This window comes from Bombyx mori, chromosome 25 (genome assembly GCF_030269925.1).
Source record: "Bombyx mori chromosome 25, ASM3026992v2".
Lineage (NCBI taxonomy): Eukaryota > Metazoa > Arthropoda > Insecta > Lepidoptera > Bombycidae > Bombyx > Bombyx mori.
Genome location: NC_085131.1, coordinates 9946929 through 9962024, shown reverse-complemented (window position 1 = coordinate 9962024; position 15096 = coordinate 9946929). Strand labels below are relative to the sequence as shown.

The window sequence follows — 15096 nt, the reverse complement described above, 5'->3', positions numbered from 1 at the left end:
AAATTAATAAAATATTTAGACCTGGCCCACGAGGCTACCGCCATGTGGCATGTTGATTCAACCATCATTGTTCCAATAGTTGTATCGGTACACGGCTTGATAGCGAAAAGTTTCGATCAACATCTTAAGAAACTTTCGTTATCCAGCTGGGTTAAGGGCCTAATACAGAAAGCAGTTATCCTCGATACTGCACGCATTGTGAGGAGGTTTCTCACTCTGGAGTCCTAACCACTGGTGGCTTGTGTCGTAGACACCGCCATCAGCGGCAATCTATTTTTATATAGTGTTTTTTAAAAATTGTATTTTTAATATTTTTTTAAAAAATATTATGTAATTAATAAGATTTTAAATAAATATAAATAAATAATAATAATAATATTACTCTTTATTTAACACCATATTATGTACAGAGTAAACTAATAAAACAAATAAAAGTCGGTGATATAAATCGGCGGCCTTATCGCTGAAAGCGATCTCTTCCAGGCAACCTAGCAGGGAGAGGAATAAGTGAACTGGACGGTGCTATATCTTAATACTGAGATCTATACCTTATGATATGATATCTTAATACTGACTATACTGAGATCTTAGAACTTATATCTCAAGGTGGGTGGCGCATTTACGTTGTAGGTGTCTATGGGATGCAGTAACCACTTAACACCAGGTCGGCTGTGAGCTCGTCCACCCATCTAAGCAATAAAAAAACAAGTGTGGCAATTAGATTCTAGCATACGACACACTTTTTATGCATGAATAGGTATCTGATGTAGGCCTTCGTGTAATTTGGGGCTTAATGCGTTCCTCGGGTCTACAGCAATTACGGGACATTACGAGGCATTAAGCCTTATGTGGAGGTTTTTGCTCTGGTTTCTGTTTTAAAAAAAACATGTGAAATTAACGATGATTACTCTAATGCTCTATTGTATTATTATGGAGACCAGTATTTAGTTCTTAAAGCACGTGAGAAACTCTGATTTGCTGAATTGAGTGTGCGGTTTCGGTCTACGTATGAAATTAATTGCATAGAAAATTGTAATTTGACGTTTTTAAAGGAACATAGATTTTGTTAGATCGTGAAGATGCACGGGATTCCGTGTCGAGCATTGAGTTTATTATATCGGGTAATCGAAAATTATTTACTAACAATTTGAAAACTGATGATTTTTTCTATGACTTCTAATTTAAAAATTTAGAGTGTAAATGTGTTTTAAGTTTTCAATTTGAACGCGTGAAAAAAAAAAAAAAACTACACCAAGCATGGACATGAATATAACTTAATATTCTTGAGATACCCACACATATTGCCTAATTACGATATACGGTGGAAGCTAAATTGGATTCCCGCACGACCTTAACTCAAATCAATTTCTAATACATTTACCCTACCTAGTTATTCGTATATAATATGTTACTGCCAACAATGTAATATAGTAGGATGCAGGCTCGTTCGACCGAATCGACCTATTTTCATTGGGTGACGTCATATTTATCCGTGGCTACTGCATTCTTCTCCTTTGTAGAATTAGTTCTGATATTAGATAATCTGTTATTGTTGAATAACGAAGGTGATTTAAGCAATATTATTCAATTTACATTTTTGCTTTTATGTATGTTTTGGTGTGGTGGTTGTCCCTAAATATATACCCGGAAATTGTTGTTTGTGAGATATTTAATAAATCAAACTCGCACAATTATAATTTGCGCAATTACTGGTGGTAGGACCTCTTATGAATCCGCACCGGTATGTTCCACCTACCTGCCTGTTTCTGCCGTGTAGTAATGCGTTTCGGTTTGAAGGGTGTGGCAGCCCTTGTAACATACTGAGACTTTATATCATAACTCATATTATCTCAAGGTGGGTGGCGTAATTTACGTTGTAGATGTTTATGGGCTCCGATAACCACTTACCACCAGGTGGGCTATGATAAAATCATGATAAAATTAAAATATGATAAAATTGAATAATATCAGATGTTTATTAATAGAAAATTAACTTTATTTTTATTTTGTAGAAAGTTTATGTGGCAAAATCTTCATGTCATCGTGTTACTACGCTGAAAAGCTAATAAACTCATTTTCGTGTTTTTTTTATGTTTTCCTTCGCACACGAGAACAACTTGTTCATTAATCCAGTTTTCAGTACAGCCTCGCTCTGACTTTCCGTGTTATATGGCCGATGTTCCGAAAGTACTAATGAATGGCCTTCATTAATTGCCTTGTGCCGAGCCGAGGGAAAAAGCGAGCTGAAAATGTTCGTCGAGTGAGAAGAGAAAAATATTCAGTCATTACTCCGTATAAGTTACATATTATATATTATTATGTAAACATTACACATGGAAATTGTTAATTAAGAATTTTTCAACAGTGTTAATTCTTTACGGTAGTTAATTTAAAAACAATACATTCTTAATCGACAATATTATAAGCATTTCAAATCATCGAATCGCGTGCTCGTATAATTAATTAACAGAAATTAAGTGTGATTTCGATAAACAGAAAATTACTAATTTATTCAAAGGCAATGAACTGTTTTACTGTTATTTTTAAATCAGTTATTAGTAAATTTCCACTGAAGTTTTACTGTTTAATTAACAAAATAGTAACAAAAGATCAACTTATTTACAACGCTCGCAAAGACTCCGCAGTGTGCTTACCGAATTCAGCAGTATTTCCGCCATATTGCTTGCACTGGCAAAATCAAGAGAGTAAGATTCCAAGAGAACGGACCGTTCTAAACGATGAAAAGAGCAGGAACAAACACCTGAAAATACCTCTCAGCGTAGCTCTCCTTCATGCCAACGTAACAGATATCGATGGAAAGATCCATTAAAATCCAGATCGGTTAGGTTAGGTCAGGCTAGGATCACGAATTACAATTTTAGAATTATATCTACGTAGTGAATTTTTTTTTTCTTTTTTTTTTATTGCTAAGATGGGTGGACGAGCTCACAGCCCACCTGGTGTTAAGTGGTTACTGGAGCCCATAGACATCTACAACGTAAATGCGCAAAACCCTTATCATTTATTCAATCGATGCAGTGATTGGTAAGGTGCTTCTATCTTCTGCACTATTAGTTTACAGATCTAACAACTTTTTTAAACAAACAATACAGCAATAGGTAGTAATATATAAACTTGTAATGTTCTCAATGAAATCAAAATTGGTAGATTTTATTGAAATTACTTTACTATTTGTTACGAACGTTTCGAAATACTCTACAGTTTTCCTAGTCACGGACGACTAAGGTGGTAATAGTCGTCATTTGAATATTGTGCCAAAAAAGTTACCTACTACTTTGGGTAAATGCGAAACTAAGCCATGAAAGTAAAATAAAAGTAGTTAACTATGTCTACGACTCGCGAATATATTATTTTGTAAGATCTTTAAAGTTTAACCTAATAAAGTTAACTTGTAACATGAATTTGTCCTGTATTTTAGAAGTCGTCGTGGCCTAAAGGATAACACGTGATTTGATTTGATTTGATATGGGCTCCAGTAACCACTTAACATCAGGTGGGCTGTGAGCTCGTCCATCCATCTAAGCAATAAAAAAAAAAAGTATCGTAATTGAAAAATTCGTAATTATATTGGCTCTTATTAAGAAAACTTTTAGACTTAATTATTCTGTGAACGTAATTAGATTAAACATGAAATATTGTTATAAAAATGTTATTTCATAGCGTGCCAATTAATCATCATCATAAGTTAAAATAAAGATATTTTCGTACTAACGATTGAATGGATTTGGTTATTACTCTAAAATTTATTACCGAATATTTCTATGATTCCATAGCCAAAAGTGAGTGCTTAAACTAGAATATAATCTGAGGTATTAAAAGTTATAATCTTTAATAGTTATTTATTTATCTTGGCCTTTGGCTCTAAGGGGAACTTAAATAGCGATATTAGATTTCTCCAAATATAACGCCGTTCCGTTGCTAGCTAGAAACTCTCATAGATCAACCTAACGTATGTCCATTGGCCCATTACATCAGTTCTCTCAATGCTCTGAACGAGTCCCTATGGAATTGTTTTAGACGATTCCTTCTTCATTCATGGCTCATATCTTCGTTTGGCTATTAAAGCTAATAAAAAAAGAGGTATTACATCATCAGTAATACTTAGCTGTAAATTCATTGATATACAAAAAGTAGCGTTACTAGCTGCATTGCTGTAGCGTGTCTGTTGTAATGTGATTGCCCCTAAGCATGTAACGTTTGGCGTTTCACCTCCCCATCCATCCATCAAATCAGATCTTTAATGAGTTTTTCCAACCAAATTATAGCTGAATTTCAGCTTGATTCGTATACTTTATAGTGTAACAAAACTGCCAAGGTTACGTTGAACTATTTATAAAGTATGTTATAGGGACCGTTCATTTTGATGATTAACTGGAGTTTGGCAGTAATGTATTGAGAGGCTTTTAGCATAATTGAAAAAAAAAGGTTGGACTTTTATGAATATATTTGGAATAAAAATGTACACGCGGCCTAAAATATTGAATAATATACTAAATTGAAATATTACATATTTTATTTGTTATACAGCTTGTTGTTTTCGCGACAATCTTTGTTAATTAAATATACTCATGATAGCAGTGTGGAGTGGGAGCGAATTGCTGTGATAGCATTATACAAATTAGACGTGGGGCCAGATGTAATTTTTTAATAACTCCATCCACTTGATATTAGTCGAATGCTTATCCCTAATTATTAAGGTACAATGGAACGGACTTTGCCTGTAATGGCTAAGATCTGGCTGTCCATATACTACATAGTCAGGTCATAAATTCTGTCACATGTTTAATGTAAAATAATTGAAACAAGTTTATTCATTATGTAACCATTCATATACCAAAATGAACTTAACAAAACATAGATTCTTATGACACTAAACTTTATTCAAAATGACCTCCGTGATTTTGAATACAGGCCTTCAATCTGCGCGGCCAGTCGTTTATCGCAGCACGAACGAGGTCCATGTCAATATCGGCGGCTGCCTTAATCAAGGATGTCTTGAGTGACTCCAAATTGGGATGAGGCTTTGAGCACGCCTTTTCCTCCAAGTGTTGCCATATCTTGTAATCTAACGGATTCAAATCTGGACTGGAGGAGGGCCAGTCTTCGTGCCGGATGAAGTCGATTTCACGCGCCGCCAGCCAGTCTTGTGTGCTCTTCGCTCTATGAACTGGCGCCGAATCTTGTTGGAATACCCAGTGCCTGTTATTGAACATGGTATGAGAAACAGGTACTACAAGGTTCGTCAGGACTGTATTTTGATACACAACTGCATTCGTTTTTACACCTTTCTCACAAAAATGTACCTCTGTTAAGCCCCAATAAGAAACTCCCAACCATACCATGAGCGAGGATGGAAAATGACCTCGTTGGACACGCGGAATACGGTTGCTCGCTTCTTCACTACGGTGTGCGTACACCTTATCATTTTGTTTGTTGTAGCTCTCTTCTACGGTAAAAAATTCTTCATCCGAAAAAAGAATTTGCCGATATTTTTTTCCCGCGTACCGCTTCAACAAAGCGCGGTATCTCTTCAGTCTCAGGTCCATTAGACGAGCATTCAAACGATTTCCTGTTTTTCTTCGATATCCCCGAAGCCCTAAGTCTTCATTTAACACCCTTTTCAACGTGGTTCTGCTTAACCCCATCTGAAGGGCCAACAGTTTCTGCTTACGTTTGGGATTTCTTTGAATTCGCGCCTTCACAGCTTTTATCACTGCTGGAATCCTAACAGAACGAGGGCAACCACTTCTTGACCGGTCATCTACACTAGAGTCTTCATTGTATCGTTTGATGGTACGATAAACGAATCTTTTGGTTATATTCAAATTTTTCAGTATGTTAAAAATTTGAACTGGTGCGTAACCGCAACGATGCAACGCAATAACTGCAACACGGTCTTCTTTAAGCGTCCACTCCATATTAAAAAATGAGTAAAATTCTAAATGTATACTATTTTTATTTTCATGAACAATTCGAAATTCGAATTCAATAAACTTTTTTGTGGCCAGCATTCTAAAAGAAAAGTTTTTACTGTGTGACAATACTTATGACCTGACTAGGTATTTACACTAGAAATGAGAAGCAGTAAAGGAATAAAGTTAAAGGAATCCAGCTCGATAGCAAATTGTATAATGTCGCGTATTTTAAAATATGACTTTCGACTAGCAACTTATAAGGTTGAAGTCCCAGGAACACTGATTAGAAAAGATTTTTTTATGTCAAGCAGTATTTTAATAAGCAGAATGTGCGAGTTTATGCTAAAAGTCATTTTTTGTGTAAAGAGATTGTGAAAAAGATATTATACCGTGGTCCAGGCATATAAAAATAAATTCTCGATTGGGCAGTTAAGTATCTTAACATCACTACAGTTTATACTCAAAAATTATCCTTTCAGTAAAGCTCATGAAGCTTGACACAAGCGTGACTGGAAAGGAAAGTTTCTAAATTCATCAAAGCTGAATCCTCAGCTTCATCGCTATTAAGCAACTAAACTATGCTTTATGTTTTTTTAAGAAACTAAATATTTCATAAAATTGAAATTGTCAAAATTTCCCATGGGGAAAGTTCCCGTTGTGCTCAAGGGCTGGCCAGACAGAGCCTGTAAAGGATTGTATTAAAGCTAATGGATATTATTTTTAAAAAGCTTTATTTTTAAATGCCCTTATATTATTTGATTAACTGGACAACATGTACATCGATTATCTCGAATATTATGCAATGGCGGTGCTGAATTGGGCTTTAATACCATTGTTACGTTGTATACGTTAAGTTCGTTTTGTCTTATTACAGAAAGTAGTTGTGATTTGCGCTAGGCGTATCTTAATTCTTGGTCTTAGCCTGAATTAATGTCATAGGAGATGGTTAAGTACATGTTCATATGACCGGGCAATGTCCCAAAATTACGAGTAGATAAATGAGATGCTGTCATTATTACATGTATAAATTTTGGAGGGTACACAAACAAAAGGACAAGGGTTCTTATTATTCACTTTGAAAGCAGAGGATCATTTAATTAAAGTACAACCACTAAAGACGACTTAAAACTTCCTTTCAACCATTAAAAAAAAATTGAAAATCAGTCAGTACCCATTGGCTGTGGTAATGCATTAAAATAGAGTAATAGTGAATTGTATTAAATCAAAGTTACTTATAACTTCAGCACGACAATACAAGGAAATTTTGGATATATGTTATATATATGTGGAAAGCAAAAGAACAAAAACATATTGCAATATCTTTTAAAGGTAGGTAGCCAAAAAGCACGATGGTTTCTGTAGCCTTTCCCGTGTTATTGAAGAGCAGTGAGCACTTCTAATGACACGACATCTTGTGAGGTTACATTTAAGCAATTACTGACATTCGAAACATGAGGCCGAACAAATTGGGTTATATTAAAATGCTTCAATTCAGAAATAGGCAAGATGCTATGTTGGATACTGACCCGTGTGGGCTTCTCCATCTTTCCACCATCAGTAGAGAAGTGAATTAACTTGTCGGTTTATTTTTGTTGATAGTGTTTACTGGTATTATCTATAAACAATAGCATAAAAAAAATTCAGTGCGGCCATTCAACAAAAGTCGCTTTGACTAATTGTAGAAGACTTATCTATAATCTTTCGTAAAGTTCTATGTAATTCAGTATTTGATGTACCGAAAAGACTCGTGGAGGTTTCGTAAATCTAAGTTATCTCCCGTTTCACAATTACATACTTACAGCTTACTTACTTTTGCATAGCAATGGCTATTACTTTAGTAGTCTTATAAATACCGCGCGTGTTAAAACTTTTGAACAATGTCGTTTACTTTACTTTCCACTATATTTCACTTTGACTGTTAATGAGGCATCAAATGACAGAACCAAACTCAACAAAATTTACTAGTAAATAGACATAAGATTGTATTTTCCGAGTCTGCACTTTGAAATGACTAAGTGCGTCTTGGTAGTCAATAAATAGTACCGTGACTAATCTGACCGACAATATATTTTATAGCCTAAGCCGGATCCAGTCATTACAAATTTGTGGTAAATATAGCTTAAGTAATCTAAGGGCGCATTGTAAACGAATTTCTATGCATATCTATACTAACTAGAGGTCCCGCAGTAGTCGAAATTCGACTATAATTAATTGGAATTGTAAGTTTGTACACTATTATGATTGTATTTTATACTTCTATAATCACAAATTTCGCCAAGACTACACTATAAAAAATATTAACAAAGACAAACCATATTCTATTCTCAATTTGACAACAGACGTCAAGAACAAAAGTTTGACAATAATGTTTTCTTTATTGATTTAATGTATCTTTTATGCAATATTTAAAAAAAAAATTAGCATTGCGCACTTCTTCTCTATATTCTCCATAAGTGTGGAAAGGGATACAAAGTTTTTGCTTCACGTATTTAGATATTATAAAGCTGAAGAGTTTGTTTGTTTGAACGCGCCAATCTCAGGAATTACAGGTCCGATTTGAAAAATTCTTTCAGTATTAGATAGCCCATTTATTGAGGAGGGCTATAGGCTATATAACATCAACAAGACCAATACAAGTGGAGCACCACTTTATTGGTGCTCCACTTGTATTCAAATTGTGTTTCAAAATAGGGGTTTAAATATCTCCTTAACATTCTACAATTCAAAAATATTTTCACTTTCTACGTAAATGAAGTGGAGGTAAAATATAGCGTTATGCCAACGTAACTATTCCACGCGGACGGAATGGCGGGCTAAAGCTAGTACGGATATAAAAATGTGTAGGTTTCAATTAAAAAAAACATTATTACATCATTACATAGCTGGGCAGCCGAGTTCAGGCCTGAACTTGCTTAAGTAGCAATGACCGCACGCATATACCACAATATTAATTCCGCTGCTCACCTTTCAAGTCTCAAATGTATTCTCCGTGCAACTTCGCTTCAAACAAGAAGGCATGATTAAAACAAAACAACACATATTTAGAGTTGCTATAACACCAATTAGTGTTAAGATTTGAGAGTCATATTAATGTACAAACAAACGCATTGTTCCTTTTAAAATATTAGCATTTCGTAGACCGTAGTTTTGTGTCGATAATGTATTCACTGGCGGTCATCCAAACGGTCTGGAGCCCATTCTCTCTGCTACACTGTAACACACACATCACATAAAATTCAGGATTGATATCGTATATGTCGTAATACATTACGAAGGATCTGCTTAGGAATATCTACAGTTTGAATACGTTTTACTGTACAGAAGGAAATATGTAGAAATAAGGTTATCCGAGTAGCTCGCAGCAGCATCGCATCGAGAAATAGGCACTGATTTATTTAAAATATAGCTAGAATTCCACTTTACGATTATGAGATTGTTGGTGAGTAGATTTCTTCTTCTCTTCTGCCAGTGCCTCTTCAATCCTGAAGGTTGGCCGTTAGCTTCCTATATTCATTTTTATCAGCAGCCAGCCGGAACAGCTGTTCGACGGGGGCAATACCGGTCCACTCCCGGATATTCGGGAGCCATGAGTTCTTTCTTCGCCCAGCACGTCTCTTTCCGTACACTTTGCCCAGACTACTACTTTGAGTAGATTTAGTTATTGTAAAATAATGGAACCCGCGAATTTACAATGCTGTCAGATTAGTTATTATAATCCTACGAATTCCATTTGTCAGACGTATACAAGCAAAATCGCTATCATTCTTAAAATCTGAGACATATGACTTATTTAACAATCGGTAAGCTCTTAAAACATCCCCGACACGGATCAAAACTGTAAAGTTCTTGGCTCTTTTGACTAGTCTTTGAAGAATACAAGAACTAGCGAACGAGTTGACAGACTAAATATTTACAACACGGTCCATATTTATATGTATATAAAAATGTCTTGTTACATAAAGCGGTCTCCATTGTCTCGCTAAAGTATAATGCGGAAAAAAAAAACGTTTGACCCTTTTAAATATACATCACGTGATGTCAGGCATTGCATACAGCCCATTGAGTTTCTCTTCGGATCTTCTCAGTGGGTCGCGTTTCCGATCCGGTGGTAGATTCTGCGGAGCATTGCTCTTGCTAGGGCTAGTGTTAGCAACGTCTACGTTTGAGCCCCGTGAGCTCACCTACTCACCTGGAGAATCTAGCACAACCCCTCAAGGCTACTAGGGTAGGTAGGGAAAAAGGGCATTGCATAATGTTTTGGGAGTTTTTTTTTTCAATGGAAATTTAAATCTTTGCCAATTGACGATGTAAAATCTAAATTATTTATAATTTTAGGACAATATGTGGAAATGACGCCTTTAAATATATTATACATACTGTCACTGTGATTTGCTTGCTATAAGTGATCGACGCACTGTGTTACGTAATCAATTTTTTCACGTTTATTTTTCTAAATCAAAAAACTTGGTTATACAGCTTGTACATTCGTTTTGATTTCACATTTAATTTCACTTTGCAATTGATGGTCGTTCTCTTAAAGCATTCGTTTCGGCGTTTTTAAATTTTCAATGTCATTTAGTGGACACATAAAGTTATGATTAATACCCACTGAAATAACCGTAATAAATCAAACCGCTTTAATATCAGATAAATCGCCGGTTTGAATACCAAACCGCAATAACGAGATACCCCGGGACTCACGATTGATTAACATTGCACCGTGAAAGGGTTTTCTCGAACATTCATTGTCCTACTTTGGTTAGCGAATTTAATTTTGAACGAGAATTAGAAATAATTCGTTTTATTAATTTATTAGGTGATGATCTATATATTAATACGTGAAGCAAAAACTTTGTATCCCTTTTTACGAAAATTGCGCGGACGGAGGAGTATGAAATTTTCCACACTTATAGAGAATATAGAGAAGAAGGGCACAATGCTAATATTTTTTTTAAATAATGCATAAAAATTATATTAAATCAATAAAGAAAACATTACACACACTACATACCATATATTTGACGCACACACGCATACATACTATTTATTGTCAAACTTTTATTCTTGACGTCTGTTGTCAAATTGAGATTAAATATTGTTTGTCTTTGTTAATATTTTGTTATAGTGTAGTCTTGGAGAAATTTGTGACTATAGAAGTATGTATAAAATACAATCATAATAGTGTACAAACTTAGAATTCCAATTAATTATAGTCGAATTTCGACTACTGCGGGACCTCTAGTTCAATTTGATCATCAAACGTATGCAAAAACCTAACAACATTTTCATAGATTTTTTTTTACTACATTCACCGTTGGTAGGGCCAGTTTCAAGTCGACACGGGTACGTATCACCAGTGTCTATTTCTGCCGCGAATAAGTAATACGTTCCAGTTTGAAGAATGGGATAGCAGCTGTAGTATACATTTGCGAATTAGACCTCATGTCTCAAGGTGGGTATTCATACAGTCATATCTTTGCGCTTAAGTAACCACTTAACACCAGGTGGCCCCTGAGCTCATTCGCCGGTTTAAGTAATGAATAAAAAGGTTAAGTTTGATAGTTTCATGAAATGCCGAAAGTTTTCCAAATTTCGAAAATTCAACCCTTTCAATAAGCTATTACTTAAAAATATGAAGAAAAATACAAAATATTTTTTGAAAGTCAGCTTAATACTCCACTTGAGTATTAAGCAGACTGCGTGGGATGTAAAATCGACGGAGAAAGCTCCTAAGCTCCGCCCTTGGACAAATTGAATAATATAAGCCGCGAACAATACCAAAAGCGGATTTGCATTTAGAAATAAGCATTCGAGTTCCGTTCTTTTATCAGTCTTTTTATTTTCAGTCGGGTTTGTTCGACTAGTCACTTTTTCGTTATCTTTATCTGTCCAAGATCGTCTTTAGTTTTATGTCCCCCTTTTAACAGCATGGATGAGAAGAGCTCAGCATCGACTTGGTTTTATAAGGTTATCAAAATCCACATAGGTCGAAATCTTGATTGGAATAACAGTTATCGTACTTCAAATCTGAATCCACTATTGCTTCGCCAATGAAACAGTCAGGACAGCGGTTCACAATATAACAAACTTAGTAATTACGTTATAATTAAATTTACAAAACATAGCGAGTAAATGTATTTACCGAATTGTGTTCAATCGTTTGACACGAGAATTAATAGAAATAATAAACTGTTGATTTCTTCATTAAAACTACTTTTACGGCTTAATCTCTAGTTTATTGTGTGGCTCGTTTATTATATGGCGTCTTGTGAGCTCGTACGGATAGATATCCGATCTATTTCTGCCGTGAAGCAGTAATGCGGTTCGGTTTGAAAGGTGCGGAAGGCGATGTACCCTAAAAACTGAGGCTCAGAACTTAGGTCTCAAGATGGGTGACAGCATTCACGTTGCTGATGTCCATGGGCTTCGGTAACCACTTAATAACAGATGGGTCGTGAGCACGTCCACCAATCTAGGTAATTTATTTAAAAAAATTACAGTCGTAGACTCTTATCTGTGTGGTCGAGAAATCATGATGATGATGTTGACGCTTGAGCTAATTCAGCTTTTGGAACGTATCTCTTGAAGAATTGATTGCATAGAAATCTATTAAATTACCAAAAATGTGTAGGTAAAAACAGTTATAATTCGAATAGATAGGCAACACAATAGTTGCTACAATAAATGGAAATGTTTTTCATTAGATTATAGGATCGCGTGCGCCCGGCCAGGCGTGAAGTTAACCCTGTTACTCATCATTTAGTGTACCGTGGTAACGGGACGGTCGATTGTTCTACTCCCGATTCAAACAACTTACAATCCTAATCGAATATAGTGTGAATAGGCTTAAGGCCTTAAATGAGAGAACGGCTTCTATTAGTGCTCGAGAATGTGAAATCTATACTAATATTATAAAGCTGAAGAGTTTGTTTGTTTGAACGCGCTAATCTCAGGAACTACTGGTCCGATTTGAAAAATTATTTCAGTGTTAGATAGCCTATTTATCGAGGAAGGTATATATATAAATCATGCTAAGACTAATGCAGGCGGAGCACCAATAAAGAATGTTTCAAAATCGGGGTTGTTTCCCTTTTGAGAGCTACCGCTGCGTGCGCTGCAGAAACGATTAATGTTTCGCTAAAATAATGTGTAACAGAATTATTCCCCTTTAAAATATCGAAAAAAAGTCCGCGACAGCATATGTCTATATGTTAAGGTTGGCTCACTATAACGTTTTTTATGCTAACCAAATTTGTTCTAAAATAAAGCATTATTTTTGAGCTATTCCACGCGGACGAAATCGCGGATAAAAGCTAGTCGTTGATATTGTTCGAAAACAATAAGCCAATGAATTCATTAAAAGTACTTTTACGGTTGAATCACGCTTTGTTTTCGCTTTTTTTGTCTATAAATATTGTTATGGCCGCTTCGAATACTTCAGAGTTTCCCGTTGTCACGGACGATCGTAGTTTTGGAAACGTAAAAGTAGTTTGAATAGTGTCTTTAACTCGCAAAGACCGAAGAATTACAAGATTACATTGGCTGTTAGTTACTTTTGACGATAACGGTAATAGATATATTTTATCTTAAGAAAATGCCAACAGAAACTATGGAAACAATTGTTGTTTTTTATTAAATAGCACGTATAGAATGTTAATGATTCTTTGGAAAATATAACCATGTATGCATTCTTCAAACTTCAAAGCCGTGTTTCGAACTAGTTTTACGATTTAATTTTGCTTTTATAATTTTCATTTTATTATTTCTGACGCATCGAATAGTTTACAGGTTTCGTGGTCACGGATGATTGAGGTGTTATTCGTCGACATTTTGTTAACTGTCCTGGAAATAAGAAAAAATTAAATGAAATGAAAATGATTTTTTTTTATTGCTTAGATGTGTGGACGAGCTCACAGCCCACCTGGTGTCAAGTGGTTACTGGAGCCCATAGACATCTATAACGTAAATGCGCCACACACCTTGAGATATAGTTCTAAGGTTTCAGTATTGTCACAACGGCTGCCCCACCCTTCAAACCGAAACGCATTACTGCTTCACGGCAGAAACAAGCGGGGCGGTGGTACCTACCCGTGCGGACTCACAAGAGGTCCTACCACCAGTAATAATAAATGAAAATTAAACTAAATTTGAACCCTGTTACTCGCATAACAAAGTGAAAGATAATATTGTATACAAACTGTGTATGATAGAGAAAGGTCTAGTTTAGACTGATCTCATCAAAGCCTACTGTTGTAAATTTTAGTTAGCGATCACGTTATGCTGGCACTTAGGGAATGCTGTTGCCCATTCTCCGGCGAATCCTTTAGTCGTCTTTTACGACGCCCACGGGATAAGATGGGGCGGTGATAGTCAAAACCGAAACCACATAGTGTCTTAAGTTTGAGTTACCCGATCGACAATGAATATTAAGTGGGTAATTTATCTGAAGGGTTTCATAAGTTATTATAGTAAGATACAATAACATGTAGGCAAGAAATATGTTTTTTTTCATTTTAATTAAAATCTACCAAGTTATATTAACGCGATGACCAAATTCACAATTTATCGATACGATACGATAAAAACGGTCACTTGGTGTAGGTGAACCTGAACAAAACAATAATATACTAGACATATTAATGTATCTCTTCGGTATGTTTTTAATCTACAACCGTATAGCTCGATGTTACAGTTTTATTATAGAAAAGGTGTATAAACAAAACTGCTAAAAATGTTATATCGATTTGAATGAAATTGATTACAAAACCCCACGCTTGAGCCGCGTGATCTCTGTGACTCAACATTTCGACTTAACTCCACTTAAGTAAAATTATTTGCAATAGTTAAGTTCTGGATAGTTAAGTAATCAATCGAATTGAATGAAAATATCGAGGGGTAAAAGGCTATCAAGCGACATTACGTTATTATTAATACTCAACATTTATCTTTGTAATTAAAGATCCGTTTTATTTGGCATTAGTATCAACAATTCGATGTTTTTAATTGAACTTCAATTAAGCTTACCCCAATCAAACAGCTGAAGAACTTTTTTGTTAAGATTTTTTTCTAAATTTTAAACATTACACGGCTTTCCTGTAAAGTTGCAAAAATATCGCTTAGACCAAATAACATTCCACACCTAGATATAGCTAATACCTTT

General features: G+C 35.2%; 1 protein-coding gene and 1 long non-coding RNA gene across 5 annotated transcripts in view; one reads left to right on the top strand and one right to left on the bottom strand.

The window, feature by feature from the left end:
- The window catches only part of LOC101741191 (kielin/chordin-like protein), a 68955-nt gene that overhangs the window by 9087 nt on the left and 44772 nt on the right, over positions 1-15096 (top strand). The window lies entirely within an intron of this gene.
- On the bottom strand, positions 2024-3423 carry LOC134201357 (uncharacterized). The gene is made up of 2 exons (XR_009976612.1): positions 2655-3423; positions 2024-2243 (listed from the first exon to the last, which is right to left on the bottom strand). It is a non-coding gene; the product is annotated as an uncharacterized LOC134201357 (long non-coding RNA).